Here is a 27,415-nt window from a genome sequence, read left to right as displayed (position 1 = left end):
CTGAGGCAGGGGAATCGTTGCAAGCATGAGGCCAGGCTTGGCGACATAGTGAGACACGGTCTTGAAAGGGGAGTGGAGGAAGAAGGGGAAGGGAAAAGGTGCAGAAGGAAGCAGAGGGGTAAGGAGAGATAGAGGGATGGGGTGCTGTAAACATCTATCTCCAATGCTCACCAACACAGCTATAGCTTTCATAAACTCCATGAAGAGTCCCAATGTAAGGGTGCACAGCCATTCACCGAACACACACACACACACACACACACACACACACACACTCAGACACACTCACACAGTCATCTCATGCAAAGCCTCCATCCAAAGGGAGAGCACACAGCTTAGGCTCAGAGCCTCTCGGTGAATGACTGTCAGCCTGATCATTTGGACACCGAGCCCACAGGACTCAGAGGCAACACATCCGAGGACACCTGCACACCAGGCTTGCTGTGGCACCATTCTCATTAGCCAAGATGTGGAATCTGCCTGAGCATCCATTGATATACCATTGAATAAGTCCTGGTACACATACACAATGGAATTTTATCCAGCCACATAAGGGATGGAATTAAGTCTTTGGTAGGAAAACTGGAGACCACCGCATTAAGCAAAATCAACCAGACACCGAGAAGCAAATACTGTAATTTTTGTCTCGTTTGTGAGTCCTGTAATTCTTTACAGAATCTTTATGGGTTCTTAACAGATCCGGAAAAAAATATGTCCATATGACACAAAGGCAGACAAAGGCCTGGAGAAGGAAGGAGACTAGGTCAGGGGTGGGGGATGGGGTGAGCAGGAAGTTCAGATAGGGTAAAGCACATGACATGGTTAAAGGAAGTTGTCTTGATGCAACCCAGCACTGTGGATAATGAATTGACACTGATATAAAAAAATGAAGAAGGAAAAGAAAAAGAAAAGGTTACAATTTCAACGTCAGAGACACTGAAGAGGATGAGGACCGCCACCTACATTTCAAATGCACCAAGAGTCATGGCCCCTGGCCTGAAATGGCTTAGGTATCTTTCCTTTGAAATTTTAAAACACTTGCTCAGTCAAATATGAGCATCCGACATACACTGCAGAAGCCAGGGAGATGGATCCACAACTAAAGCACTTTCCATCGAAGCACAGAGACCTAGTACAGCTCCCCTCCCCTGGAAACCCACATAAATTGGGGGAGGGGTCAGAGGGGGTGGGTGTGGAGGTTGCCTATAATTAAAGCCTGGGACCGCAGAGTTAGGGAATCCAGGGAGGAAAGTTACAAGCAGAACTCGTCATATCAATGAGTCTGATTTTGACTGAAAGACCTTGCTGCGGAGAATCTGATAGGAAAGCAATGAAAATCTATGACATCATATCACACATACACACATGTCTGCACAATACACATTCAAACACATGAGTACACATACATATCTCTCACACATACAAAGAAAGAAAGAAAGAAAGAAAGGGGAGGAAATGGATAGATTAAATACGTAAGTAGAAACTGCAATTAGGCTCCATTTATCCGTTTTTGATGTAAAAAGAAAGGGGTTGGTCGAAATGCCCTGTTTTGTTCTTTAAGTAGCGCTGAAGACCCAATCCAAGACCTTGTGCAGCTAAACGCTCTTCCTGTAGCCCTATTAGGAGCTCACGGACCTACAAAGGGCAGGTTTCCCTCTCAAATTGGAGGGATACTGCTGTGCCCAGGTCAGAGGTGGATGCAGGTCTCCCAGGTGAGATCACACAGAGATATCGTCCATCTGACTGATTCTAGAGGGCGCACGTGGCCTGGAGCCCCTCCGTGTGTTCTTCAATCTCGGATAGTCCAGGCAGGGCTCTCCAAAATCCCACCCCCAACCCACCCTAAACCCGGAAGGTGGGGACAGAGCCTGAAACATCCTTGCAGCTGTCAAGATGGGGGGACTCTGCCTGCTCCCTCTCCCACCCCCCCAGAGCTGGTGGGAGGGACTGGAGGAAGGTTTTCCTTGTGCACCCCAGAAGAGACCTCAACTCGGACAGAAGTTTTTCTCCGTTCACAGTGGAAGTCAAGTCTTAGATATCTTGATGGTCACTCTTGCTTTGGGATCAGTGGTTGGGGGTGGAGATCTGCAGCAGTGTCTCTGAGGATGTTTTAAAGCGTCAGACATACCGAAAGTGAATCTCTCTCTGCCCTGCCCTTTGCTGTGTGGACCTGAACAAAGACATCTCTGAACTTCAGTTCCTTCTATCCCAGAGACAGGATGAGGACCTCTTCACTGTAGGTTGGGACAAAGACTGTACTCCATCCTATACCTGCAGGTGGCTCAGAGAGCACCTGTAGAGACTCGAGCCTGCAGCCACCCACGCGCAGCTGCAGTGTGGATTGTTCTGCTCAGGAAGAGAAATGCTGACTTTTCATTGATCCACCTAATGGCTTTGTGTGTCTAATCAGCCTGAACTGCATCCTATTGTGTGTCTGCAGTTAGATCTAACTGTTGATCTAATTACCCAGGTCTAGTATTAGACTCTTACCCGGAGATGGGAGAACTGCTTCAAGCATCTCCTCCTTCTAATGGAAACCCTGAAGCCTCAAATTTGCCTTGAGCTAAAATGGCAGGTAACAAAGGAAATCTTATTTTCCCCCCAAGCCCTAACTAATTACAGGATGTCATCACAGCCCGATTAGTATTTAATCAAAAAGGTGATGATTCCTGATCCAGCCAAAAGCTTAACTGCCATTAAAGTGGAGCACGATATTTAAATCTTAATTTCATTACCTGCTGGTAATAATCTTACAATTATAAATCCAAAGTATCACTCGGAATACATTTGAATACGTAAAGGAATCTGTCCTCATTGCTGTTCCACAGCACACATGGCTGTTGGTTTGACTTTCAAACCAGAGCTGAGTATCCTTTTATGGAGAGAGAGATAACGGGGTTTTTCCCTGCACCGAAGCCTGCTTGGAGAGGGAGAGAAACACATCCACACCCTAAAAGGGCATCTGGGCAAGCACAAGTGCCACGCCTGTCACCTGTGAGATGTGATCCACCTCTGTGTGGGTTACTGATGCTCTCACATTTCAGTCGATACAACAAAAGCCACTTCAGAATTCCCAGACATTCAACACTAATTGTCACAGAAGGGGCAGTGGAGACTGTCAGCCTCTGCAGGACTCTCAGGCTGCCAGGGCCTCGATGCCTATATTCTTGCTGTTATATCTCTAGGGCAACGTTCTCCCAGAGGAATAGAGGGTTTGCAGGCTCATCAGCACACGTGTGTGCACATGCGCAGAAAAGAACCATCTCGGCTGCTGGGAGTCCTGCACCAGTGGAAGGGGAAGTCTCTGGTCCTGCCAAGACTGAACTCCCCAGTGAATGGGATTGTTGGGAAAGGACAGAATGTGGGGGTGCATCAGGAGAGGAACACCCCTATAGAAGGGGAGTGGGAGGTGCTAGGGAGATGTTAGCCTGGAAACCAGGAAAGGGAATAACATTTGAAATGTAAATAAGAAATACCCAATTTAATAGATGGAAAAAAAAACACTCTTTCTGGAAGAGGAGAATGTATGATTTCTTTTCAGGATCTGTGGGAAGACTTTGGATACCTGGGCAAATGTGGAATGACCTATAGATCTTTGGAAACATATGGATAGTTTCAGAAACTCCTGGAAAAGTGGAAGATCCGAGATCTCTATGGCAAGAGAGGAAGGTTTATGTGAACCTGGAATGAGTGGGGAAATTACCTGTCCCAGTTTGTCAGTAGAAGGGTCAGCAGAAGGAGGCCCAGACACAGTGTGATCTTCTTTGAATCTTTCACTGTTCTCCCCAGTACTGTGTTTTGTGGATGTTGCAGGCACTCTGGATACCAACTCGTCACAGTCCACATGTTCTTCAACCCAGTAGACATAATCCGGGTTTTTTATTCACCTTCCCAAGAATCGGCACCAAAGATGAGGCCACTCTTTTTCTAGTAGCAGGATGTAAGCAGATGTTCTGGAATCCCTGGTCCTCAGCATCGAGATGTATTAAAAAAAATAAAGCACTTGTTTTATGTGTTCCCACCACACCTGGTATTTACAATATGTGTCAAAGGATCCAGACTCACTTCTACTTAAATTCTTCTTTATTTGTATTAATTTATATGTATTAATACGTAGCCCGTGGAATCTTATATTTCCAGTTACTCCTTCCCATCTGCTCTAGCTTGCTGTCTATTTTATATTTACTTCAGATGTGAACATATATTGCTATTATTTCATGTTACAGAGCAATCATGACTGAAAATGTTAATTTTAGTCCTGTTTTAATTACCCTGTCCCTCATGCACTGATTTCTGTGTATGAATATCAATTTCTGACACTTTATTTCGTCTCCTTAAATGAATCTTCTGTAACATTCTTTTTCAAAGTCTACTTTTTAAATTTTAATTATCTCTGTGTGTGTCCGTGTATGTGTGTGTGTGTGAGTATGTGTGTGTGTGTGTATACACATATGAGCACTATGTCCAAGAAAGCCAGCAGGGGGTGGTAGATCCCCTGGAGCTGAAATAACAAGTGGTTGTGGGTCACAGGACACGGGAGCCTGAATCCAAACTCAGATCTTCTGTAAAAGCAGTTTGCATTCTTAATTACTATGTCGTCTCTGTGGCACCATTTTATCATTCCTTCAATTAGTCCAGTTGGTTAGCAATTCCATTAGATGTTGTCTGGGAAAAAACAAAACTTTTTAAAAGTTTTTTCTTTAATAGGCACTTTTTTTCTTCTGAGCACAGAACTGGAACTTTAGAGTTATTTATTTCGGAAGTGACCTTGTGCCATCCTGCCTGTTTTGCTGTGGGCGTGATTTCCAGTCTAACCACAACTGTACCTTCTGTTTTGATTCTCTGTTCTTTTCCTTGTTTTATTTTCTTCTTTCAAGATTTTTTCCACTTCCAAGTTCTTTATTATATACATATATGATCGTATTGATTATGCATCTCTCCCAGCTCAGCTTTTAACTCTCATGAGCACTGAACATGTGTCTGGCTGTACTCTGTGTTCAGCACGTGGGGCAGCTCCCGGGTCTCAGCCACATTAAGTGTTTGTTAAACAAAGAGGCTTTTTATTCTTATTTTACAGATGAGATGCCTCAGGCAGAGAAAGGTTATGGTAACGGAACACACTGGGGTTCCTAACTTGGTTTCTGAGAGACTTAATGAGTTGCAGACAGAACAGGAGAGACTAGGTTTCTTAGGGTTGTTCATACAAGGTCTCAGACACAGAGGATGAAAGGTAACATGTTCAGTATGGCGAGAACAGCTGAGATTTAGGTTACTGCAACTCAGTGTGGATCCGCTCACATCAGCCCCTCCATGGATGTGTGGCTTGCCTGGAAGAGTGTTAAGACCATTGTACATTGAATCCTGTTCTGACATGCAAGCATAAATGTTAAGGACAAATAATCTTTCTATGATTATAGCTATAAAATTTTATTTGTCTTGTGTTTATTATATTTTATTGTATTTATTGCATTTTGTTGCACTTTATGTTTGAGACAGGATCTTACAAAGTAGCTTTTGCTGCCCTGGAACTTGTTTTGTAGACCAGGATGATTAGAAGAGAATTTTTAAAAAACATTCTTGGGAACAAGTAAAAGTTAGCCTGGTTATTGCCCTGCCTTGATGGACCTTGCCCTGGGGACCCATGTTAGTACAGTAATGTGTGGAAAATACTGATTAACTGTTATTGATCCTGCTCTATGACTCTGCCTGGAAGGAGCCAAAAGAAAGCTCATAGCCACCATACAGCCAGGCATAAGCTAGGACTGAACTTGAAATCTTGAAAGAAGAGAGTAGGGACAAGCGCTTGTATCCTGAATCAATCTGTATATTCCAGGAAGCAAAAACTAGGCTATAGTGATAAAGGCATCATCATGGTTTGAATATGCTTGACCCAGGCTTGTCCCAAGCATGACAACCTAAATTTGATACCCAGGACCCACATGGTGTAAGGAGAGAGCTGACCCTCACAAGTTGTCCTTTGTCCTCTGTGTGTGTGTGTGTGTGTGTTTGTGTATGTGTTGGCGCACTTACAGATTAATAATGGACAATTTCCTAGACAGATACCAGGCGCTGAAGTTAAATCAGGAACAGATAAACCAGTTAAACAAACCCATAACTCCTAAGGCAATGGAAGGAGTCATTAAAGGTCTCCCAACCAAAAAGTACCCAGGTCCAGACAGGTTTAGTGAAGAATTCTATCAGACCTCCATAGAACCTCATACCAATACTATCCAAACTATTCTAAAATTGAAACAGATGGAGCACTACCAAATTCCTTCTACAAAGCCAAAATTACTCTTATACCTAAACCACACAAAGACCCAACAAAGAAATCGAACTTCAGACCAACTTCCCTTATGAATATCGATGCAAAAATACTCAATAAAATTCTGGTAAACTGAATCCAAAATCACATCACAACAATCATACACCAATATCAAGTAGGCTTCATCCCAGGCATGCAGGGATGCTTTAACATACAGAAAACCATCAACGTGATCCATTATATAAACAAACTGAAAGAACAAATCCACATGATCATTTCAATAGATGGTTAGAAAGCATTTGACAAAATTCAACACCCCTTCATGATAAAAGTCCTGGAAAGAATAGGAATTCAAGGTCCATACCTAACCATAGTGAAAGCCATATACAGCAAACCAGTTGCTAACATTAAACTATATGGAGAGATACTTGAAGCAATCCCACTAAAATCAGGGGCTAAAAAAGGCTGCTGACTCTCTCCCTACTTGTTCAATATTCTTCTTGAAATTCTAGCCAGAGCAATCAGACCACAAAAGGAAATCAAGGAAATACAGATTGGTAAAGAAGAAGACAAAATATCACTATTTGCAGATGATACGATAGTATATTTAAGTGATCCCAAAAGATCCACCAGACAACTACATCAGCATATTGGCTGGGTATAAAATTAACTCAAATAAATCAGTAACCTTCTTCAACACAAAAGAGAAACAAGCCGAGAAAGAAATTACGGAAAGGACATCCTTCATAATAGACCCAAATAATATAATGTACCTCGGTTTGACTTTAACCAAGCAAGTAAAAGATCTGTACAATAAGAACTTCAAGACTCTGAAGAAAGAAATTGAAGAAGACTTCAGAAGATGGAAAGATCCCTCATGCTCATGGATTGGCAGGATTAATATAGTAAAAATGGCAATTTTAACAAAAGTGATCTACAGATTCAATTCAATCCCCATGAAAATACCAATCCTATTCTTCAAAGAGTTAGACAAAACAATTTGCAAATTCATCTCGAATAAAAATTACCCAGGATAGCTAAAAGTATTCTCAACAATAAAAGGACTTCAGGGGGAATCACTATCCCTGATCTCAAGCAATATTACAGAGCAATAGTGATAAAACCTGCATGGTATTAATACAGAGACAGACCATGTTCCATTTGGAACAGAATTGCAGACCCAGAAATGAAACCACACACCTATGGGCACCTTATTTTTGACAAAGGATCCAAAACCATTCAATGAAAAAAAGATACCATTTTCAGCAAATGGTGCTGGTTCAACTGGAGGTCAACATGTAGAAGAATGCAGATCGATCCATGGTTATCACACTGTACAAAGCTGAAGTCCAAGTGGATCAAGGACCTCCACATCAAACCAGATACATTCAAACTACTAGAAGAAAAACTAGGGAAGCATCTGGAACACATGGGCACTGGAAAAAATTTCCTGAACAAAACACCAACTGGTTATGCTCTACGATCAAGAGTCGACAAATGGTTTCTCATAAAACTGCAAAGCTTCTGTAAGGCAAAGGACACTGTGGTTAGGACAAAACGGCAACCAACAGATTGGGAAAAGATCTTTACCATCCTACAAAAGATAGTGGGCTTATATCCAAAATATACAAAGAACTCAAGAAGTTAGATCGCAAGGAGACAAATAACCCTAATAAAAAATGGGATCTAAACAGAATTCACAGCTGAGGAATGCCGAATGGCTGAGAAACACCTAAATAAATGTTCAACATCTTTAGTCATTAGGGAAATGCAAATCAAAACAACCCTGAGATTTCACCTCACACCAGTGAGAATGGCTAAGATCAAAAACTCAGATGAAAACAAATGCTGGCGAGGATGTGGAGAAAGAGGAACACTCCTCCATTGTTGGTGGGATTGAAGAATGGTAAAACTATTGTGGAAATCAGTCCTGAGCTTCCGCAGAAAATTGGACATTGAAATAACTGAGGATCCAGCTATACCTCTCTTGGGAATATACACACAAATGCTCCAACATATAAAAAAGACACGTGCTCCACCATGTTCATAGTAGCCTTATTAGTAATAGCCAGAAGCTGGAAAGAACCCAGATGTCCTTCAAAAGAGGAATGGATACAGAAAATGTGGTACATCTACACAATGGAATATTACTCAGCTATCAAAAACAATGCCTCTATGAAATTCATAGACAAATATTTGTTACTGGAAAATATCACCCTGAGTGAGGTAGCACAACTACAGAAAAACACACATGGTATGCACTCATTGATAAGCGGCTATTAGCCCAAATGCTTGAATTACTCTTTTTTTTTTTTTTTGGTTCTTTTTTTTTCGGAGCTGGGGACCGTTGAATTACTCTTGATGCATTGAACACATGAAACTCAAGACGGATGATCAAAATGTGAATGCTTCACTCCTTTTTTAAAAGGGGGAACAAGAATATTATAGTCAGGGAATAGAGAAGCAAAGATTAAAACAGGACAGAATGAACACCCATTCAGAGTCTGCCCTATATGTGGCCCATATATATACAGCAACCAAATTAGACAAGATGGATGAAGCAATGAAGTGCAAGCTGAGAGGAGCCAGATGTAGATCTCTCCTGAGGGACACAGCCAGAATACAGAGGCGAATGTCAGCAGCAAACCACTGAACTGATAATAGGACGCCTGTTGAAGGAATCAGAAAAGAACTGGAAGAGCTTGAATGGGCTCGAGACCCCATATGAACAACAATGCCAAACAACTAGTGCTTCCAGGGACTAAGCCACTACCTAAAGACTATACGTGGACTGACCCTGGACTCTGACCTAATAGGTAGCAATGAATACCATAGTAAGATCCCCAGTGGAAGGGGAAGCCCTTGATCCTGGTAAGACTGAACCCCAGTGAATGTGATTGTTGGTAGGGGGGCGTTAATGGGTGAGGATGTTGAGGGAAACACCCATATAGAAGGGGAGGGGTAGGGGCTAGAGTTATATAGACTGGCAAACCAGGAAAGAGTATAACAATTGAAATGTAAATGAGAAATACTCAAGTTAATAAAGAATAAAAGGAAAAAAATTAACAGAATTATGCATATCATTCATTCTGCACTCGAGGGTTAGTGAATTTTAGTGGGATCAGATTATGGGGTGTTTTCTTTCTGATGAATATGTCTGCAACTGTGTTAAAACAAAAGGGTTTTGACTTGTCCTTATTTAAATTAAAATAAATTAGTAGTCTATTAAGAGATATTATGACAGAGCTTGACAATAATAAAGGGCGTCTAACTTCAGCACTGAGCCAATGGATACAGGCAGAGGATAATGGAAAGTGGTGGGTACTCAAAAAAAATGGAGAGAATTGATTTTGTCAGTTCTCAGCTTGTTTTAGAAATTTCATTGGCAGAACAATGGAATGGAGATGGGGTATTGAATGAGACACTTTAATGAATCTACATACCAAAGTTTTGGAAATAATTCATCTTAAGTATATATTGAAGATGGAGAAATAGAACACACCTACAACAGTCTTAATGTACTTCTAGAAATTTTAAAACCAAAAAGTTGGAGATCATCTAGAATCTTTCCAGAAACAGAACAATGATGATTTGCATCCTTACTCTCTTCTTACAAAGAAAATATTTATGGATGGGTTTTGAGAAAGCTTCATTACCCAACAAAGGAGACTCACTGAGATGTAGGCCTAGGCTAAGATGAGGTTTGTTTGCATGTGTTCCATTACACATTCAGACATAGTTACTGTGTTTCTATGACTCTACAAAGGTGGGCTTGATTAGACTAGGTACACTGTTAATTGAGGACATTTTCTCATCAGTGACATAGACGAGGTACATTGATAATTGTGGATATTATCTCATCTGTGACATACACTAAGTACACTGATAATTGAAGGACATTTTCTGATCTGTGACATAGACTATGTACACTGATAATTGAGGACATTTTCTCATCTGTGACATAGACTAGGGAAACTGATAATTGGAGGAAATTTTTTGATCTGTGACATACTGTTCTGCTGTCTCTGGCCACAATATGTCCTGTGCAATGGGAACCTTTCTCACTTATTTTTCTTCATTTCAGGAAGGCAGTTGCCCTATGATGTTTAGACATAGCACCTCCTCTGATGTGTGATGTGCAGTGAGCCATTTCCAAAGAGTGTTACTGTGACTTGGGTTGACAAGCAATCACCTTCTGCTACAGTCAACCATTCCTCATTGAGCATGTCGCCTCGGCTCTACCAATGCACTTCCGAATGTGGAATTTATTTTTATACAAATGGCCAGCATTGTAACTACATGTCATGACTTTCTTTATTCTGTCATTAGACTTGGGACAAGATTTTATATTTATAAGGTATGTTTCAGTCTAGGTCATAATGTCTTGTATGTCAACTATAACATCAGAAACTTCCAAATCTATCCCTAAAACTTGCATTGGGTTAAGAAATCCAGTGAGCCTTTTATTATTTTGATCATTCGTACAAAGAAATGCTGTTCCATCTAACTGATACAGACATGAATTGCACTGTTATTGTGTTGCCTCAGTGTCCCCTACTGCATTGCACCTGGACAGAGGGTTCACAATAGTCCATTTCTGTAGCAAATCACAATGTTGCATCTCCAAATACAAAAGAATCCCCATCCACTCTCCTTGAGTTTCTCACTATCAAATTTTGTGATCTATTCTTCAAATCAATATTTATTGTAGGCCAATTATTTACTGAATTCATCTTAAACATTTCAGCATTTTAAAATATAACCTTTATAAAGAAACAGAAGGGCAGAGGATGTTACCATTTGGTAATTAAGAAAACAATAAACGTAAAAATATACATAATGAAAAACGGGACATAAATATTTCTAACCATGCAACTTAGCTCTGATATGTCCTGAAATGATCACCACTACTTTTATATCAAATATTTATTTTTATTTATTTCTCAATATTTTATGCAATGTTTTAATTTCTGATTATGTGGAATCAGAAATAGAATGTATTATTCTTTAACTCCAAGGAAATAAAATAACTTACTTTCTGAAACATAACCCTGAATATTCTACATTTTCATGAGGAATAAAATAGCGTATAGGTAAAATTATTGTGTCTGTATGTAGATTAGAAATTAAGTCTGTTATAAATATAAAGTTGGGACAAGAACTTACCTTACTGTGAAAGGCAAACTAAGCTTGAGTATCTCCTCTGAGCTAAGATGCATCATCATCCTTTCTCATCTGTAGGTCTGATTTATAGACACAATTGCTAGATTTTTCATGTAAGGACATGAAAAAAAGTGAAATTAGTGTCTCAGTTGTTTTTTTTTTAATATAAACTATGTAGACATCCTGGAAAATATACTGATACATTTAAACTTCACATCATTTCTTTAGTGGTAAATTAATTTGCTTTTAAAAGAAATGTTGGAAGGGAATTCAAATGGATTTAAGATAAGAGTAACTGCTGTGCAAGTTTCATGACATCATTGGGTCCATGACTCGATGCTGGAAAGTTGGATTCTAGTTATCCACCTGTGAAGTGTAACATATACATGTTCAGACATATATGCAAATAAACATAGAGATGCACACATTCATACATGAAGGCACACACACTACAAAAAATGTATAATTTCAAAGGTGGTTTTGTTTTGTTTTATTTGCTTTGCTTTGCTTTCATTTACTAGTAATGACACATGCCTTTAGTTATACCATAAAATCTGAGAAGGGACTGACAAGTAGGAGGCCAGAACTTCACATGTGAGAGCTTCAGAGCAGTTAGTACAAGTTTAACATGAAAAACGTGAGAACTTTTCTCAAAAACCTAAGAGCTTGAAATATAGGCCAGGGCCTTCCTGGCACACAGTTGGTTATGTCTTTGATCTTCACAACTGAATTTTTTTTCATTCAAATTTCAGGTACTTCTCTATTGAATGATTTTCAAATAAGCAAACTGTGATTAGTTTATAGAATTCGTTTTGTGTTCAAATGTAAATCTCCTAAACTCTAACCTTTATCTCTGACTTTCTAAACCAGAAAAAGCATAGGAACATTTGATATATCTAGCCTTATATGTTGTATATTTTCATTTTAAATGGCTTTCTTTTATATCATTATAGTGTTCCTGGGATTTACAGATTACCTCCTTGGAATATTAGCAGATACAAAGTTAGAACCTTTGGGTCAGACCTTCACAGGTTCTTTCACACAATTTATCATTCCTCCTTCAGGTGACATAAGGAGCTGTTGCTGAGCTGTGGCTAAGACTGAGTGTGGATTACAATAGTGTCGACATCCTCCTCCAATGTGAAGCCATACATGTTCCTTAAATACATTCCTGAAAGATAGTTTCCATAATTCATGGAGTTTTCATTAGATAGCTACATTCTTTCATTTTTGGAGGATGTTATTGAAGACTATTCTGTCATTTATGTCAATTGCTATCCCTCTTTCGTGGGAAATTTCTGTTTCTTTTCTGGATGCTTCTACGAACTATGTTTCTACTATCGCTGGGTTCAGTTTGGTCACCTGGGTTCAGATTTCTTTTTATTTATCATGCCTGAAATTTGTTTGGTTGAGGATTTTATTGTTCTCATTCTACAATTCCTTCATTGTTATGCCTGCAAACTTTTCTCTTCTTATTTTGAATATTCCTCCTTTTAGTCTTCTGTAGACTCATGGCTCTTCCACCTGCATGGAGCCTGGGTATTGCGCATCACGGTTTCACGTGTATGAGCTGTTCTATAGAGTTATTAGTTTTCAATGTCTAAGAGTATGGATTCTAGTTTTTGGTATTTATGAAATTTGCAGAGATCATAACTTCTAGAAAACCATGATATCCTTACCTTTTCATTTTTTAGTTTTTCTGGGATGATTAAAATAAACAATTTATAGAGAATAAAAAGCATAAGAAAAATGTATATTGTGAACATATTTCTGCAAGAGGTCTCATGTATTGATGCAGCTGAAATAACGAGATTTACCATGCTCTCTGTGACTGCTCCCACATCTCCCTTCTCCTTTCCCCACAGTGATAGTATTTACTCATTTACTTTTTTTCTTCCCTTACATTTGTTTATTCATTAGTTGTGTGGTCAAATGATACAGTATTCTAGTTAGTTGAGAGGACAATTTTCAGAAGTGACTTATTAGCTTCTGCCATGTGGGTCAAATGAATTGATATCAACTGTTCAAGCTCAGCTTGGCATACAACCACCTTAGCCAGGGAACCATTATGCAATCCCCAAATTTAATATTTCCTAATACTATCTGAGAACATTTCTATGACTTCAGAATTATTACCTGGACTATTTTAGTCGAAAGTGATTATGTGGGAATTAATTTTGTACATTATAGCCACAGTGCTATAATGCTACCCATTCTTCTATTTTTATGCAATAGTCATTACACTTGTATATGTGTTGTAAAATACCCTGCTTAGCCAACAAGCACAACCTCTGCTGATAGTATTAGGTAGCTTCCTTATGTTGATGGCTAAGTCTCTACATCATTTTATGCTCACTGTTTTGGCATACTGATTTCTCTTTAATTTATATTTATGATGCTCATCATGGAGACCCTTTGGTTTTGGCTGTTTGGATGATAGTGATTTCTCTGCTATTATTTCATTGAGGACACAAAAACTTACCAAACATTCACATACTTACATTTATACTGTATATTTTTGTCTGGTGATTTGACTATACTATTATCGTGAGGCAGATTCTAATCTCTAGTGAAATAAAAGTCAAACAGCGTTTAAAAAATTGACTACCTCTATTCTTTTTATTTATCACTTATTTTCATAGTAAGATACAAAGAAGCCTCTCTCATCCTAGTATTTACTCTGACTTACATAAAAATTTAATTATCAAATTAATTAAATTATTTTAGTACAGTAGTTTTTCTATGCTTGTAATACCTAGAAGTAATACATTAGACATGTGCTTTCTGAACTCTCATGCATACTATAGAGTAAATATATTTATTGTGCATGAGAACTCCACATAAGAGGCTACAAAAATACCTCAGCTGTTAAAGGCTTTTGACCCAACCAAAATATCAATGAAAATGAAATTAGTCACTGTATATTAGGTTTTTGTATTGAAATAGTCACACATTAGCTCTTTGTAATTCTCTACATCATATCAGGTCTAATTATAATGATAGTGAATCCATCCAATTACAAAATTAACCATTATATCTAATACCATATTTGAATTATTTAACATGTGCTTTGGTTTCATCTTCATATTCTATACCAAAGGAAGCATAGTTAGTGCTCTCCTATAATCAAATAGCCACATCGTCTGCGGTAATCTGGTATATTAGTATAATATCAAAATCGATTTCTTTAGTTCATTTACTTTTGAGAGATCTTTTCTCAGCAGAAATGCTTAAATTAAATGTAAATTAAATAAACTCAGTGAATAAAATATAAATCTTTATAAAAGAAAAATAATATAGTAAAATAAGTTATCAAACACAAAAATAAATCACAAAATTCAAACTCAGATTACCCACAACTAACACCCAGCTCACTGAAAATAAAGACCCTGGACCCATTTTCTAAGTAAGTACCCGTGAGCACATGCTTGACAACACTCTATGTTCTTTCTCTCCCTTTACATTCAGGGAGCAGAGGCAATGGTTTCCCCTAAGTTCTCAGATATATCCATGGTTCTGGTTAAGATGCAAAGAAAAATCTAGAATTCCTGTTTATGGAAGATGAGTTTTTTTTATTTTATTAGCATCCTTAATATATCATAATCGATGAAATTCCAGATGCCTAGTGAAGATGTGTTATATAAATAAATGATGAAGAAAATTCAATTTAAAATTATATTATGTTTATTAGAAGAATTTTTCCACTCAATTTCATAATCCATTTTATATAATACAGTCTCTGTCATTCTTCTCGACAGATTCCAGTCAGGATGTATCTTAATACACCACGCTTATTCACGTGTATTTTGTTTCTATTTGAATCCACCTCCCCATGACAATCCCCTCAATATGTATATTTCATATACAGGAAATGTCTATCCTGATATTTCCATTTATTAGGATGATACTCTCAAGAAGATACAAGCTTCCTGTTTCTGGATGCCCCCAGAGATGACATAGTACCATAACTCTCTGTACCCAAATTCGTTGGGGGAGAAAGCTGGACTCCCAGAATCATGGACAATTCTGATAATTTAGGGGAAACCATTACCTCTGCTCACATTTCTGTGCTTGGAGGAAGCTGCTTACAGCCCAATGTATAGAGGAACTTAGGAAGAGTAACGGAGGGGATCATTCCAGTATCTACCTGTGTCCAGAGATGAAAGCCAGTGACCAGGAAAAGTAAGACAACTGAGAACACAGGCAAGACCAACCCTTTGAAGAGGACAGGGCAGCAGATGAGGATAGGGATGGGGGCTTATGGATGGAGGCCATACACAAACAGCCTTTATATTTTTCCGTGCCTTTAACAGCTCATTGGCAAGGCCACTTCCTAACCTCCAAGTGGCTGAACTATCCCCCACTGATATTCCCATGTTCTTATTTGCTAAAATCTATATCCCATCTTTCTTGCCCTGGACACCATTGGGCAGCTCTCCTGGGTCAGCGTATTCTCATGGTCTTCTATGTCAGCTGCTTCTCTGTCCTGAAAGTCTGTCCTGGAGAATATCCATGCCTCCTTCCACTCTGTACCTTTGTCCAAGCATCCTGAAACTCCTGCTCTGTCTGTCCTGCCTAGATACTGGCTATCAATATCTCTATTTTCCAATTAGAACCAACTGAGGCAGTGTCCCTGATTCAAAAGTTTAGGACAGTATGAGAAGCATGAGAATAAAGTCAACTACAATAACTATTTGTATGTGACTTTCTGGGAACAATATTTCCCAAACAAGAAAGAGATACCTGTTAAAGTACTAGAATCAAAGAAAATATCAAGTAGACACATAATAATAATAACAATAATAAAAATAGTAAATATTAATAATAATAGAATTAATATAATAAAAGTGATGATAAAATAATAATACATATAATTATAATAATTATAATAATGAATAATAATAAAAATAAAGTCATCATCATCATAATTATCATCATCAAAGCCTAATGAACAGAGAAATAAAAATACAAAAAATGTGAAGGAAAAAGACTAAGTCACACGTAAAGCTGATCACATGAACTAACACCTGAATCTTCATTGGATATTCTAAAATATAAATGGGCTTGGATCACCTTTCAAAACGTTTTCAAAGAATACAGATACTACCCTAGAATTTATTACTGAGGAAATGTACCAATCACATCAACAGAAGAGGAGAAACTTTACATAGCATAATCACCAGGAAGCCATGTCTCTTCAGCGATCTTAATCTAAAAATGGGAAACCGCATTCTGAAAATAAGGGATATTCTCAAGAGGAAAGAGTTAGTAAATAACCCTGTAGTAATTCTTCGGAAGAGGGAAAAAGTATGTGGCAACAACAAAATAAAAAAGGCCGATGAATACTCCTCTGTAATAACACTAAGCATAGGGATTTAGCTCAGTGGTAAAGCGCTTGTCTAGCAAGTGCAAGGCCCTGGGTTCGGTCCCCAGCTCCAAAAAAAAAAACAATAAATAACGCTAAGGATTAACTGTCCGACACGAATATTATACAGGCTATCAGTTTGTATAAGAAAACATGTTTATTTCTACTGCATCTAAATAGTACATTTGTTTTAGATACAATTGCATACTCCAGTTTAGAATGCAATTCCCCACATTTCTTTTTTTCTTTTTTTTTGTAAGTATTTTAATTGTTCATTGATTTTTTATAAAGATCTAGAAGATTTACTGTTTAATTGTAAGTATACAATTTTCATGTAAATGCATTTTTTTCTTTTTTGGGGGGGACATGTTCCCGTCCCCATCATCCGCCCATTACCGCCCTCCCCCCAACAATCACGTTCACTGGGGTTCAGTCTTAATAGGAACGAGGGCTTCCCCTTCCAATGGTGCTCTACTAGGCTATTCATTGCTAACTATGAGGTATGAGTCCAGGGTAGTCCATGTATAGTCTGTAGGTAGTGGCTTAGTCCCTGGAAGTTCTGGTTGCTTGGCATTGTTGTTCATAAGGGGTCTCGAGCCCCTTCTAGCTCTTCCACTTCTCTCTCTGATTCCTTGAATGAGGGTCCTGTTCTCAGTTCAATGGTTTGCTGCTGGCATTCGCCTCTGTATTTGCTGTATTCTGGCTGTGTCTCTCAGGAGAGATCTACATCTGCTTCCTGTCAGTCTGAATTTCTCTGCTTCATCCATCTTGTCTAACTGGGTCACTGTATATGTATGAGACGCATGTGGGGCAGGCTCTGAATGGGTGTTCCTTCAGTCTCTGTTTTAATCTTTGCCTCCCAATTCCCTGCCAAGGGTATTCTTGTTCCCCTTTTAAAGAAGGAGTGAAGCATTCACATTTTGATCATCCATCTTGAGTTTCATTTGTTTTAGGCATCTAGGGTAATTCAAGCATTTGGGCTAATAGCCACTTATCAATGAGAGCATAACATGTGTGTTTTTCTGTGGTTGTGTTACCTCACTCAGGATGATATTTTCCAGTTCCCTCCATTTCCCTATGAAATACATAAAGTCATTGTTTTTGATAGCTGAGTAGTATTCCTTTGCATAGATTTACCACCTATCATAAGGCAATATTTTATATGCTAGAAAGTATACTTTTGGGAGAACATTATTTTGTATATTTAATTCATCCGTTTTCATTAATTTTATCTGAAAGAATATTATTTGTTAATATGTTTAAATTATAGGTAACTCTGTGTGTATGTGTGTGTGTGTGTGTGTGTGTGTGTGTGTGTTTGATAATTCAACTCTAATATGACCAGGAAAATGCTTTAGTGATAATGATAATTTATGGGCACTGAGAATTTTTGTATATACTTTATATATAAACTATATATATATATATATATATATATAATATATACTTTATATATATGAAAATATATTATGTATATTTTTCAAAGCACTGTTTAGATATGTATACTAAATTAAGCCTTCTATTTGCAGTTTTAGCTTTTTCTAACACTAATTTTATCTTATTAGTGTCTAGAAAGAAATACATGGAAGCATGAATCATCTCAACTTCAAATGTAGGTACACTCAATGTTCTGTCTTCCTTTTAAACATGATTGTTCATCTTTGGTCCATAATATATATATATATATATATATATATATATATATATATATATATATATATTTCAATTGCTCTATTTATATTAGAAATGTGTGCTACATTGTATATATGTATTCATTGAAGACTTCCTTCTGTGAACAAATTTTAAGAATAAATGACTTCTGTACATTATTATAAAATCTAAGATCATTAAGATTTTCTGAAATCAAATACCATAATGCATAAATATAAGAATCATTTCCTTTCTGTGGCTTTTAACAAAAAAATTTAATAAAAAACTCCTATAAACAAATTTTGATATTATCCATGAAAGTTTCTTCAAGGAGTTGTCCAACTTTTAAAATAGGGAAGTCACCAATTATGTCAATATATTTTCATTCTATATTCCTTTAAATTGTAAAATACATTTTTATTTATATAAGTCATAACAAGGGAAATATTATATAGACAGCAAAAGAGACCTAAGGAAAATAGTACCAAACTCTAATATTTGGATCAATATCAGAAATGGCAAATGATAATTATGTATTATTAATTTAATGAGACAAGATATCACTTTTATTTAATAATTTTCCTGAATATTTTATGTATTTATATTTCAAATGTTATTTCCTTTCCTTTTTTCCCATAAAATCCCTGCCCGTCTTCTGTGAGGATGTTCCAATTCCCACCAATCAACTTCAACCTCAATTCTCTTGCATTACCCTACATCAGGGATACAAGCATTCACAGGATTAAGGGGTTTTCCTTTCAATGATGTTTGAACAAGCAATCCTCTGCCACGTATGTGGCTGGAGTCATGGGTCCCTCAATCTGTATTCACTAGTGGGAGGGTTAATCCCTCGAATTTCTGGTGGGTCTGGTTGGTTGATATTGTTTTTCTTCCTGGGGTTTTGCAAACCCCTTCAGCTCATTAAGTACACTCTCTAATAACTTCATTGAATCCCCCTTGTTCAATCCATTGTTTAGTTTCATTCATCCTCACGAGTGTCAGTAGGGTTCTGTCAGAGTCTCTCAGGAGACATCCATATCTGACTCCTGTCAACAAGGACTTGGTGGCATCAGCAATAGTGACTGATTTGTGTGACTGCATATGGGACAGATCCCCACATGGGGCAGTCTCTGGTTGACGCTTTCTTCAGTCCCTGCTTATCTCTTTATCCTTGAATTTCCTCCCGTGAATATTTTTTATCCCTTCTAAGAAGGAATGCCACATCTGCATGTTGGTCTTCTTCCTGCTGGCTTCACATAGCCTGTGAATTCTTTCTTATGTTTTCCATACTTTTGGGCTGATACAAACTTCCAATAAATATATACAATTTGTGGTCTTTTGTGACTGGGTTACCTTACACAAAATGATAATTTCTACTCTATCCTAAGAATTTAATGAAAACATTGTTTTTGATAGGTTAGAAGAACACAGGTGTGTAAATGTACTATTCTTCATTTATCCATTACTATGTTGAGGGACATCTGGTTTATTTTCAGCTTCTGGCTATTATAAAAAAAAAGGTTGCTCTCAACCTGTAGCATCATGTGTCATTCTTATATGTTAGAGCATCTTTTGCGTATATATCAAAGAAATGGGACTGTGGTATCCTCAGGTAGTACTATATCCAACTTTGTGAGAAAATTCCAGACTGATTTCCAGATGGTTATACCAGCTTGCAATCTGACCAACAATGGAGGAGAGTTCCTCTTTCTCCACCTAATTGCCAGAATCTGTTGTGAATTTCTTATCTTAGCCATTCTGAGTGGTCTGCTGTGTAACCTCAGAATTTGATGATTTGCATTTACCTGATGGCTAAGGATGTTGATATTCCTCAGTAGAGAATTCTTTGTTTAGTGCTATTCACCATTTTTGAAAGGACTATTTGATATTCTGGAGTCTAACTCCTTGTGTCTTTGTATAGATTGATTTTAGCCCTCTATCAGATGGAAGATTGGTAAAGATCTTTTCTTACCCTATTGATTTTACCTTTATCCAAATTCCAATTCCCTATGCCTTACAAAAGCTTTATGAAGTCCCATTTGTCAATTCTTGATCTTGGAGCAAAGCCATTGGTGTTCTGTTCAGTAACTTTCCCCACTTTTTCTTCTATTAGTTTAAGATTATATGTTTCTTGTGGAGATACTTGATCCACTTCGAATTGAGCTTTGTATAGGGTGATAAGAATTGATTGATTTCCATTCTTCTACATGTTAACCTCCAGTCGAATGAGAACCGTTTGTCGAATATGTTATTTTTCCATTGGATGGTTTCAGTTCATTGTCAATAATCAAGTGCCCATAGGTGTGTGGCTTCATTTCTGGTACTTCAATTATATTCCTTTTATTGACCTTACTGTCTCTGTACCATTCCCATTCAATTTTTATTATTATTGTTCTGTAATACAGCTTGAAGTCATCGATAGTGATTGCCCCAGATTTTCTTATATTGTTGATGAACGTTTTCTCTATCATGGGGTTCTTGTTATTCCAACTGAATTTTCAAACTGCTCTTTCTAAGTATGTGAAGAATTGAGTTGGAATTTTGATGGTGATTGCCTTGAATCTGTTGATTGCTTTTGGCAAAATGGCCATTTTTACAATATTAACCCAGCACATGCATGAGCATGGGAAATTATTCCATCTTCTGAGATCTTCGTCAATATTTTTCTCAAGAGACTTGAAGTTCCTGTCATACAGAACTTGCACTTGCTTGTTTAGAGTCAACCTTAGGTATTTTTTTTTTAATTTTTGTGACTATTTTGAAGGCTGTCATTTCCTTAATTTCTCCTCAAACTGTTTATCCTTGAAGTAGAATGCTACAGATTTGTTTGAGTTAAGTTTACATCCATCCACTTTGCTGAAGTTGTTTATCAGCTGAAGGAGTTTTCTGGTGGAATTTTTGGAGTCACTAAAATATACAATCACATCATCTAAAATCGTGATATTTTTACTTCTTGTTTTCTAAATTATTCCGTTTTGCCTCATGTTTTTGTCTAATTTTTGTGGATAAGACTTCCAGTGCTATATTGATGGAGTATGTAGAGATTAGGCAATATTTTCTAGTTCATGATTTTTGTTGTATGGCTTCAAGTATCTCTCCAATAAGTTTGATGTTGGCAACTTTATTTTTTTGTTTTTTTTTTTGTTATATTGCTTTTACTATGTTTAAGTATGGTTGTTGATTTCCTAATATTTTCTAAGACTTCTAACATGAAGAAATACTGATTTTCTTTAAATTTTTCTTCAGCACCTAAAAAGATGATCATTTGTCCCCCGCCACGGGAGTTTATTTACATAATTGATTCTTCTATATGCTGACATCCAGTTGAACCATAATTTCTTGAAAATTCTGTCTTTTTTACATTTCATGATTTTAGCACCTTTGTCAAAGACAAAGTGACCATAGGTCTGTGTATTCATTTCTGTATCTTCAGGCTAGGATATCTGTGAAACTTTCAATTATCATGGATGGAGAAACCAAGTCATTCCATGACAAAGCCAAATGTACACAATATCTTTCCACAAATCCAACTCTACAAATGATAGTAGATGGAAACTTCCAACACAAGGAGGGAAACTACACCTTAGCAAAAAGTAGGGAATTAATCTTTCAACAAACCAAAAGATGATAGCGACACATTTGTAATTACATTTCTAACAACAAAAATAACAGGAAGCAACAATCCATTTCATTTAATATCTCTTATCATCAGTGGACACAATTCCCCAAATAAAAAGACATAAACTAAGAGACTGAAAACATAAAGAGGATCCCAGATTTTGCTGCATACAGGATATACACCTTACTGACAAAGTCAGAGCATCTCAGGGTAAAAGGATGGAGAAAAATTCTAAGCAAATATTCCCAAGAATCAAGGTGGAGTAACCTTTCTCATATTGAACAAAATTGACTTCCAACAAAAAGTTATCAAAAATGATAAGGAAGTGTTGGGAGCAACTATAAATGGCACTGACATCTAGTGTTCGTTTGTGGTATTACCACCATTAAGCTGTGTTTTTAGCTCTCTTCTGACATTTTACTAGGCCACAGTTGATAAGCATGTTAATAATATATCTCTCACTCCACCAATTCCCAGAGGACATGGTTACAGCCACTGATTGTTTTGTATTTAAGTCGAGTGCCTTTGTTCTCCGGGGTCCCCTGCATCATCAATAAGGTGTTCCTGCTATAAAGGCTGTTAGAGAAGGAACCAATGGTGTTAAGTCTTCCTTACTGGTCGAGGTGTGCGCTTCAACTGGTGGCCCATACGGGGACCCGAGAAAATTATCTTTTCTCGTCTGGATCCAGAACTTTTTCGGCCTCAGGCGGTCGATGTCGGTAAGTTTTCCAAGAAGGGACAATTAGTTGCCGGAGTTGGGACATAAAACTCCCGAAATTGGGACGATAAAGCTCCGGGATAAGGGATTTTAAAATTTCCCTAATAGGACAATAAGGTTCTCTGGAGAAGCAGAGACAATGATAGCCTTGGTTTAGAGGCAAAGGGGTTTGTGGAGCACGGTAATGTTGTCTTTCCCATTAGATCCTTTGTGGGTTGGACTAGCACTCTTGCCTTATACTCTCTTTGTGTTGTGGTGTTGCTACTGTCTGAATTGCCACCGTCCAGGGCATGAATGCATTTGTTGGGAAGAGTCCACTGATGAACCACAATATTGTGTGTAAATAAACATGCCAGCTGGCCAGCTCGCCTTGCTCGTAAACCGATGGTAAATAAGGTCGTAAAAGCATGGGAAACTCACACTCCACCCCGCTCCTGTCAGCTTTTCAGGAGCTTCTTGGTCAGTGTAAGCTTAAAATTGAAAAGAAAATCCTGTTACGTTTTCTTGATTAATGTAACCGTTGTGCTCTGTGCTTTATAGTGTCAGGGTCGCTCACTTTGAGAGCGTGGGACAAGTTAGGAAAATATCTGGATAAGGAAACTACAGAGGGCAAGCTTAAACCAGGGACAAAGCCGCTTTGGCATAAGGTCCCTGCCTGCTTAGAAGATAAATGATGTGAAGAAGCTGTTAGGACAGGTCAGAAAATCCTTACAGAGCAACAAGAGAGTATGTCAGAAGGAGAGAAAGTTTTGAAGGAAGGAAAGAAAATAAATGGAGGAAAAGAGGTAAAAGAGAAGGCAGAAAAGATCAAGGAGAGGATAGGCAAAGGTGGGAATAATAATCAGGACCTAGGAACAAAAAAAATATATCCCTCAATAAAGACATTGACTTGGAGATGTCTAGTGACTCAGATTTTAGTGAAAATAACCTTGAGGAGGAAGCTGCATGTTATGAGAAAGAGATTTATCATCCTGACTGTCCACACGCCTACGCTATGCAGAAACAAGCCAAGGAATTAGATAAGAAAGCCATTATGCCAATGGCACCTCCTGCACCACTGTTTAACTTTCAAGGTAAAACAATGGTGAAGTCTTCAGGAAGTACTTATTTTTGCCCAGAAGAATGGAAAGAGTTAGGATTGAGTTTTCCAGCTTTTCTGGATGCAAACTGGCAGTGACATCATGAACCTGTTGACTTTAAGACAATAAAGCAATTAGCACAGTCAGTCAAAACCTATGGAGTCAGTGCAGCCTTTGTTATGGCTCAAATTGAGGCTCATGGCAGATACTGTCTCACATCTGGAGACTGGGGGACTTAAGCCAGGGCTTGTCTCTCTCCGGGTCAATATTTGGACTGGAAATCTTTTCTTTATGAAAATGCTAATGCTCAGGCTGCCATCAATTTGGCTTCAGGAGTCCACCCTCAGAGACATTGGGACGCTGACATGTTATTGTGAATAGGCCGATTTGCTCTGGACCACACTGGTTATCCAGATCAGGTCAATACCCAGATTAATGATATAGCAATTAAAGCCTGAAATGTATTGCCTAATAGAGGTGCAGTCTCCAGGAACCTTACCAAGGTTCTGTAAGGACCCACTGAGCCATTTTCAGACTTTGTACCCAGCATGGTGGAGTCCGCTACTAAGATCTTTGGAGACCCCAATACAGCTATGCCTCTTATTAAACAGCTAGTGTATGAAAAATGTACAAAAGAATGTAGGTCTGTTATAACACCATACAAACATAAAGGTTTGGAAGTTTGAGTGAAGGTCTGCAGGGAGATAGGAGGGTCATTGACTAATGTTAGCCTATCTGCAGCAATGATGCCATTAAAAAAGAAGGTTCCTGCAGGTACTTGTTTCAGATGTGGCCGCAAAGGGCAGTACAGAAGTCAATGCCCTGAAAAAAATAGGGAACAGAGTAATAACAGACCTCCACAACCTAATTTGTGCCCTCGCTGTAAAAAAGGGAACCACTGGGCAAATGAATGTCGATCTGTAAAGGACTTGGATGGACGATCTCTAGTGGTAGGATATGGTGGTGCACGGCCAAAAAACGGACGACGGGGCCAACATCCCCCGGGCCCTCAAATATATGGGGCTCTACAGGACGACAGGCAGGGACAGGACAAGCAGAGGCCTTGGCCTTCTATTCACCACCCGAAGGACCGAGGAGAGCCTCTAAGGGCTCAGCAGCACTGGAATCCACTCCACCACCAGACTCGTACTGACCCCTCAAATGGGAGTACAGTCTATAGATACAGATTTTAAAGGGCCTCTACCTAAAGATACAGTTGGACTGTTGTTGGGACGCTCTTCTTCTGCCCTGAAAGATTTACAAATTGTACCTGGAGAAATTGACCCTGATTATTTAGGCACAGTAAAAGTCCTGGCAGCCTCTCCCGAGGGAACTTCTTCTATTTCCCCGGGAGACAGACTTGCCCAGCTGCTGCTTCTGCCCAGCTTGCATAGACATTTTCCTGCTGATAATAGAATCAGAGTAGACAGGGGCTTGGGATCTACAGGCTCCCAATTTGCTTTTATCTCATTAGAACTGGGCGATCGTCCAATGTTTACCTTGACTGTGGAGGGACATTCTTCCCTTGGTTTGTTAGACACTGTAGCAGATCGTAGTCTTATCTCTGTTCACGACTGGCCATCCAGGTGGCCTACAGAAAAATCATCTCAGGCCCTACTCAGTCTAAGGTACGAAATGGCTCCTTTAATTAGCTCCAAGTAATTAACATGGGAGGATTCAGAAGGAAGGTCAGGAAAGTTTACTCCCTATATTATAGACATTCCTGTGACAATGTGGGGCAGAGATGTCTTAATAAATCTAGACTTGAGCCTGACTAATGAGTACTCCCCACAGGCCAAGGACATGATGATCAAAATGGGCTATATGCCCAGAAAAGTTCTAGGAAAAAATTTACAAGGACGAGTTGACCCAGTGCTACTGGATTCTAAAAGAGACAGGATAGGTTTGGGTTTTTCCTAGGGGACATTGAGGGAGGCATACCCATTACATGGAAAACGGAGGAACATGTGTGGATTCCTCAATGTCCTTTATCCTCTGAAAAATTAACTGCTGCTGCTGAATTAGTGTCTGAACACCTTGAATTGGGACATATGGAGCCATCCACATAACCCTGGAATACACCTATATTTGTCATTAAGAAAAAAATCAGAAAAGTGGCGATTATTACATGAGTTAAGAGCTATCAATTCTCAGATGCAAATAACGGGTCCCATACAGAGAGGATTACCATTGCTCTCTAGTATTCCTGATGATTGGCCTATTATTGTTATTGACATTAAAGATTGTTTTTTTTTTCCATCCCTCTTGCCCCACAAGATAGCGAGCGTGCGGTGTGCATTTATTTTAACCTCTATGAACAATGAAGAACCTGATAAACGCTGTCAGTGGGTGGTCTAGCCTCAAGGTATGGCTCATAGCCCTACTATTTGTCAGCTGTATGTAGGCAAAGCCCTACAGGTTGTACGTGATCAATTCCCAAAATTGAGAATAATACATTTTATGGATGATATATTGCTTTCTGCTAAAGATTGTAGCACCCTAGAAATGGCCTGTGCAAAAGTGATAAAGATGCTTGAAAATAATCAATTGTTTATAGCATCAGAAAAGGTTCAAATGGGCAAAAAGGGAGAGTATTTAGGAACAAAGATTACTCCTCATAATGTTTCCCCTCAGAAAATTGAATTATGAAAAGATCATTTAAAACATTAAATGATTTTCAAAGGTTACTGGAAAGTATAAAGTGGATTTGACCCTATATTAACATGCCTAATGCAGATTTACAACCACTGTATGAGATCCTGAAAGGGGATTCTCAGCTTACTTCACCCCATGCTTTAACCGAGGAAGCATGATTATCCTTAAGGAAAGTAGAGGAAGGACTGGAAAAAGGAATCCTAAAAAGTTATAAGGAAAAGGAGGAACTTTTTTTAGTGTATACTGAGAACTCTTTGTCAGCCTACAGGAGTGCTATGGCAACAGGGAACACTCCTGTGGATTTATCCTCACATTTCTCTTAATAATACCCTTGAATACTATCCTTCTGCTGTTGCACAGTTTGCTATGTTAAGTGTTAAATCTTGTAATCAGCATTTTGGTATTTTGCCCAAGAAGATCCTGGCCAGTACTTATGCCGGGATTACTATGACTAATCAAATACAGATGGCTGAGACTATCAATCAGATAGTGGAAAGAACCACAGTGGCATTAGAGATACAAGAAGAATTTAATGCCCACTTGGCATCTGGCTTTCTATTAGCTAACCAAAGAATAGATTTGCTTCAGGAACAAATTGAGGCATTGTATCATATGACACAGCTGTCCTGCGTTTCCTCTCTTAGAGGCTTATGTGTTACTCCATTGCAAGCTAATCTCTCTCAGTATTCTCAACAGAGCAAAGAAATCTCGAATTATCTGAAAGGAAACTGGTCCATGAAAGCAGAGCAATTATCGAGACAGTTGCAGATGCAGATTGCAGTCCTTAACAACATTAGAATGGAACCCATCACGTTTGGAGATTTCACCTTGTGGATTACCAATGTTTTCTCATTTTCAAGAAATGGGCTGGCCTGTTTGCATGGGGGGGCCATTGTCCTCT

At 38.4% G+C, this 27,415-nt stretch overlaps 1 pseudogene; it reads left to right on the top strand.

The window, feature by feature from the left end:
• LOC134486026 (Y-linked testis-specific protein 1-like) overlaps positions 1-24,317 on the top strand; it is a 116,665-nt pseudogene extending 92,348 nt beyond the window's left edge.
• Positions 24,318-27,415: the final 3,098 nt, after the last annotated feature.

The sequence above is a fragment of the Rattus norvegicus genome, chromosome 3 (genome assembly GCF_036323735.1).
Source record: "Rattus norvegicus strain BN/NHsdMcwi chromosome 3, GRCr8, whole genome shotgun sequence".
In the NCBI taxonomy this organism is placed as follows: Eukaryota; Metazoa; Chordata; class Mammalia; order Rodentia; family Muridae; genus Rattus; species Rattus norvegicus.
This window is presented reverse-complemented; position numbering and strand designations above follow the sequence as displayed.